This window comes from Polypterus senegalus, chromosome 10 (assembly GCF_016835505.1).
Source record: "Polypterus senegalus isolate Bchr_013 chromosome 10, ASM1683550v1, whole genome shotgun sequence".
NCBI classification, from domain to species: Eukaryota; Metazoa; Chordata; class Cladistia; order Polypteriformes; family Polypteridae; genus Polypterus; species Polypterus senegalus.
This window is the reverse complement of record NC_053163.1, coordinates 146,246,721-146,252,720: the sequence shown is the minus strand read 5'-3', so window position 1 is coordinate 146,252,720 and position 6,000 is coordinate 146,246,721.

The following is a 6,000-nucleotide window of genomic DNA, read 5'->3' as shown; positions in this document are numbered from 1 at the left end:
CTTTTTTCTAGTTATGATTCTGGCCGCTGCATTCTGCACTCATTACAACCGATTGATGTCTTGTTTTGGGTGGTCCTGAGAGGAGTGCGCTCCAGTAATCTAGCCGACTGAACTCATTTCTCGGCATCTTGCAAAGTTATAATGGATCTAACTTTTGCTATATTTCTTAAATAAAATAACTTAAATTTAAAAAAAAAATAAATAAAATGCCTGATTGATGGAGAGCTGCTGAGAACATGTTCTCCAGTCTGAGAAAACAAACTTCTGAATCTCTGATAGAATGGCCATTGGAGTTCTTAATAACCTTCCAGACCAAGACCCTACTTGATCAGACACTCAGTTTGCCCAGGTGGCCAACTCTAGGAAGACTCCTGGCATTTCTGGACTTCCTCCATTTCACAATCATTGAGGCCACTGGGCAGCTCAGGGTTTTCGAAATGGTTTTATACCAACTGTCACACACGTGCGCATGGGAGGCAGCTAAAGGGCTTGAGTGAAGGCGGTTCTGAGGCATGCCGGCATGTGGCAGAGTGTACTGACTCTTTTTCTCCCTTACCTGTAGACCATTCCTGGGAGATTCCACCTGGCTCTCTTGACGTCACTTCCGGGACCGAGCCAATGGAACTAGACCTTACCAGCTCCGGCCCCTCTGACGTCACGTCCGGGCTCGATCCAATGAATGAAGAACATGTGCCCGATCCTTATGACCTCACTTCCTGTCTTCCCCTTTAAAAGCCTGCCCCTTTTCCCTTTTCCCTCAGTCTTGTTCTGGACTCAGTTGTATGCATTTCAGTGCTGTTTCTCTGGTAAAAACAACTTTTGCAGCCGGGATACCATATTATACGGGTGGCTGCCCCAAACCTTTATCTGTTCATGTCTCGTTTCATACTTCACCACAGTTTGATCACCAAGGGAGATCCTTGGACTTCATGGCTTGGTTTTTGTCCTGACTTACAGTATGAATTGTGGGACCCTCTATTCAAAGTAATCTTATCACAAATTTACAGAATGTTGTGATGGCAGAGTATCAAAGCCAAATCTGAGCGCTACGGCATTGCATTTAGAGTCACATTCATTTCTGTTTTATTCATAAAGAAAAAACTTTTTTGCACGCAGATCCTTTGCCGTTTATTAAAAATAAGTAACTCACTCAGAGAGAGAGAGAAAACTGGGAAACCTGAGTGTGCAAATTCACAGCGGAAAAGAGTGCCAGGCCAACAGGAGACATAAAAAGTGAAGGCTGACACATCAAATGGCACTCCTTGCTCTAAAGTGTCCAACATGAAGATGGAGCAGTGGAAACAGGAAAAGCCACAGCAAGGCAGGTCAGCCCAAAGGGAAGCGATGGGTGAGAAAAAGGTGCAGATGTCCTCCTCCCCGTATGTCATTGACTCTTCTGACCAGTAAGGCAATACCTGGGAAACAGAAGAGGAAGAATTTCACAGGTACATCCCAATGGCAAGGAAAACGTACAGTATATGAAGCGTTTGGAATGACCTGGTGCTCTGGATGAACTGGTCATAACTTGGGATCTGATCTTCAGGTCAGGCTGGGGAGCCTGCACTGGTACAGCACCTTCCACACCAACCACACGACGAAACAGCTAGGGATCCTGCCTGGCAACCCCCCAGGCAGATGCACGGTCCAGTCCCACCCTCCGGAAATGACCCACTATTTGCCGCAGCCAGGTGTTACGTGGGTGACCCCTTGGCCTGGTCCAGCCACTCGGGTCCTCAACAATGAGGGTCCTGTGAGCCGGAACACCCTCGGGGAATCACACCACATGGCCGTAGTGCCGTAACTGACACTCCCTCACAGTGCAGGTAATGAGCTTCATTTGGGACTTCGTAAGCAACACAAAGTCAAACCAGTGGTACCCAAGGATTCTTAGAATAGACACACATGAAGGAGTCCAGTCTTTGTTTCAGGTCACTGGACGGTGTTCATGTCTCACAAACAGGAAGCACCAGGACTCTAAAGACTTGAACCTTCGTCCTTTTGAAGATATGAGGGGCGCCACACACCCCTTTCCAGCGACCTCATGACCCCCCATGCTCTCCCAATCCATCTACTGACTTCATAGGAAGAGTCACCAGAGATGTGAATGTTACTGCCAAGGTAAGTAAACATCTCGACGAGGTTGACACTCTCTCCGCAGACAGACACACTGCTGATGGCCGTGCCCAAGAGGTCATTAAAGGCCTGGATGTTGGTTTTTATCAGGATACTCGCAAGCCCAGACACTCAGACTCCTCGCTTAGTCTCTCGAGCCTCCGTGGACTGTAAACATCACTGCATTGTGAGCAAAGTCAAGATCAGTGAATCTTTCTTCAGTAGGTGCGCCATTGTAGAATTTGGCATTGTAGGCCCTTAACTTATTTGAGGAGGGGGTCCAACGGTCACCATCACTTCAGAATGTTACATTGAAATGCTAGAGAACTTTTTGCAGCCCCAACTGGAAGAAATGGATGTGGTGGATGCCTGATTTCAACAGGATGGAGCAACAGCTCATACGGCGCGGAGATCCATACAAGAGATAGATGTTTCTGTGGAAGTTGATCTCCCTGCGTGGTGATGTCGTCTGGCCTTCACATTCGCCTGATCTCACTCCGTGTGATTTTGTGTTGTGGGGCAATCTCAAGTCGAAGGTATACACACACCGACCTCAAAACCTTGAAGCCCTCAAGGACGCTCTTCACCACAAAATCGACGCTATTCCCCTTGAAATGGCCAAACGAGTCATGTGAGCGTTCAGAAATCGTCTCAAAGAGTTTGTCGCTAATGATGGCCACCACCTTGAAGACATCATTTTTAAAACATAGTGAAAAGAATCTATTTTGAATCCCCTTTCTTGTGTCGTAATGAAATTTATTTTACCTTGCAGTGTTTTTTATAGAATAAACATTTGGAATGTGGTATTTCTTTTTGGCTCACCCTGTACCTTCAAAAAGGAGGCTGCACAGTTCTGCTGCACACTGCAGATCAAAAGGTGGTAGATCTTCCAACTACACCCGGGCTAAAAAAGCCAATTCATTTATTCCAAGGAGACGGAACGGGAAATGTCTTCCCTGTATCTTCTCAGCCTGCCTGATCAGTGCAGAAATAAAAGGGAAACTGAAGAGGAAGCATCACTTAGTTACACCCCAGTGAACAAGTCAGCGGGCAGGAAAACTCCAGTCTAGTGTCTTCTCAGCCAGTCTGGAGAGGGCTGCTATACTGGGAAACAGAAGAAGTGGCATCTCCCAGTTACTCCTAGCTAGTTATTGCATTTGACCAGTGCACTGTACTGGGTAAGTAGATGGGATGAGCTGAACCCTAACTAACAGGTTTAGATTATTAGACTAGACAACTTTATTAATCCCATGAGGAAATTCAGATGCATACAGCATACAGCAAAACCATAAAAAGAATAAACATCAGCAATAAATCTATTACATAATTCTCTTTTTATTTTTCTGTCAGACTTCTTTTTCATTCATTATTATATTATAGTTTTGTTTTTGTTTCTGTTCAATACAAATGGACGTCTTGATATTTTTTTCTCAAGTTACGTGCTAATACGCTAGTTCCGGTTTTGATACGCCCTTTTTCAAGTAGGATGGTTACCCATTTGTTATGCCACATCCTGATATTGGCTCACACTGTCAGCCAAGCAAAAGACACTGGCATCTGGGGCTTGGGGGGGCTGGGGGTATAAAATGCAGGCCAATGGCAGGCTAATCCCACTTCTGACACAAGTCATCTTAGTTAAACTGGACTGATAGGCGTAAGAAAGCCCTTTCCTGGTATCTTCTCAGCCAGTCTGGCTGGTGCAGCTACTCTGTCTTACCCCTAAATTCCTGTTCAGGTCACTTACTGTATGTTGGTATACAACTGAAGAACCATCACAGTCAGTCTGACCAGTACGTCATACAGGGAGACACAAGACAGAAGCTCACAAGTCAGTCTGCTTATATTGGACAAGCAGTGATGGAGCTTGATATTTACAGCTTACTGATAAACAGAGGGCAAAATGTCAACCCCCTTATAGTCAGAGTAATAGTTTAGTTCCCCATACTGGACTAGACAAGGCAGGCAACTCCCTCCCCATATCTTCAGATCTAGTATGACTAGTATAACAATATTGGGAGGCTAAAGAGGAAGCGTCTCCCAGTTACACCCAAATTAATAAGTCATTTCAGCTAAACTGGTCAAAGAGAGCAGGAAGCTCATTCTGGCTAACTTATTTCAGCCATCTTCTCAGTCAATCTCATTAGAAGGGGAATCGCCACCCAACGACACCCTAACTAAGTCAGACCATCTACTCTGGACAGAGCAGGGAGCTCCTTCATGTAATTATTAGGTTCTGTCTAACCATCCATCCATTATCCAACCCGCTATATCCTAACTACAGGGTCACTGGGGTCAAACCCCACGCAAGGTGCCATCCCACCGCAGGGCACGCACACACACACACACACACACACCAAGCACACACTAGGGACAATTTAGGATCGCCAATGCAACTAACCTGTATGTCTTTGGACTGTGGGAGGCAACCGGAGCACGAGGAGGAAACCCACGCAGACACGGCAAGAACATGCAAACTCGCCACCGTGCCACCCTCTGTACAGACAGTTTGGATATATTAGCAGACTAGCTGAATACCCGTGCATCGCTACAGGACAGCAACAGGAAAAATGTGTTCTAAAATATACAGAGTAGCAGTATACGTCCTGTAAAGGTCATAAGGCAAGATTTAGCACATAAACGAAACAAAATAGATTACTAATTATTTCTTGAAATGGTTTACTCCAATATAAGCCCATAATGACCTGTGCTGTTTTTACAACCTGCCGCAGGGCTCTTTTGGTGGCACTGGTGCAGCTATTTTACCCGGCCGTTGCGCAGTTTGCCAAGGTGCTCTCTAAAGTGCATCTGTACCAGCTGACCAAGAGCTTCTGGGGGAGATCCGCTCTCCATAGCCTCCTCAGAAAATAGAAGTGTTGTTGTGCTGTGTCTGCTACCACTGAAGTATCGTCAGCCCAGGAGAGGTCCTCTGTGATGGTGACTCCCAGATGATTCTCCTCACAGCCTCTGCTTTGATAGTTACCGGACTGAGAGTGGTCTTTTTAGTGGTCCTAATGTCCACAACAACTTCTTTGGTCTTTTTGGTGTTTAAGACCAAGTTGTTGGTGTCACACCATGCTCTCAAGTTCTGAACCTCCTCCTTATATGTACTGTAGCTTCATCATTATGAGCCCAATGGCAGTCATATTTGTCCACAAAATAATAATAATGGTTGATTCATGGGTGGATTGGCAGTCCTGGGTAAAAAGAGCATAGAACCAGGGAGCTTAGCGCACGCCTCTGTGGCACATAACTGCTTTGGGTGAGGGTGGAGGACGTGTGCTTGTCCAACCTGACAGACCAGAGGCGATTGGTGACAAAATCCAATAACCAGTTACACAAGGAGAGAGTTAGTCCTAGTGCATGGAGTTTGTTGATCAGCTGGCTATCTGGTGTTAAAGGCCAAGCTGTAGTCAATGAAGGGCATCCTAACGTTGGTGTCGGGCTACTCCAGGTGCAAGAGGGCAGCATGCAGGGCTACACAGGTGGCATACTCAGTCAATCTGTTTGCCAGGTAGGAAAACTGGTGTTGGTCTAGATCAGTTGGGACAAAGGCTTTGATGGGAGTGATTACCAGTCGCTCAAAACACTTGGTGATGACAGAGGGGAGAGCGACTGGTCAGTAGCCACTAAGGCAGGTTATCGGGGGAACAGGCATGATGGTCGTGGATTTCAGGCACGTGGGGGCTGAACATAAGGAGGAATATGTGTGTAGATACCTCCACTAGCACAGACCTGGAGTACACATTAATACACTCTGGGCAGCAACTATTGGACTGCTGCAATTTTTAGCGTCTACACCGTAGGCAAGTGGTATTCCTCAATTTTAATTTTATTGTGGAACAAATGCAACGCTCTCAGTCAATCCAAAATTTTATTTATATCAAACCT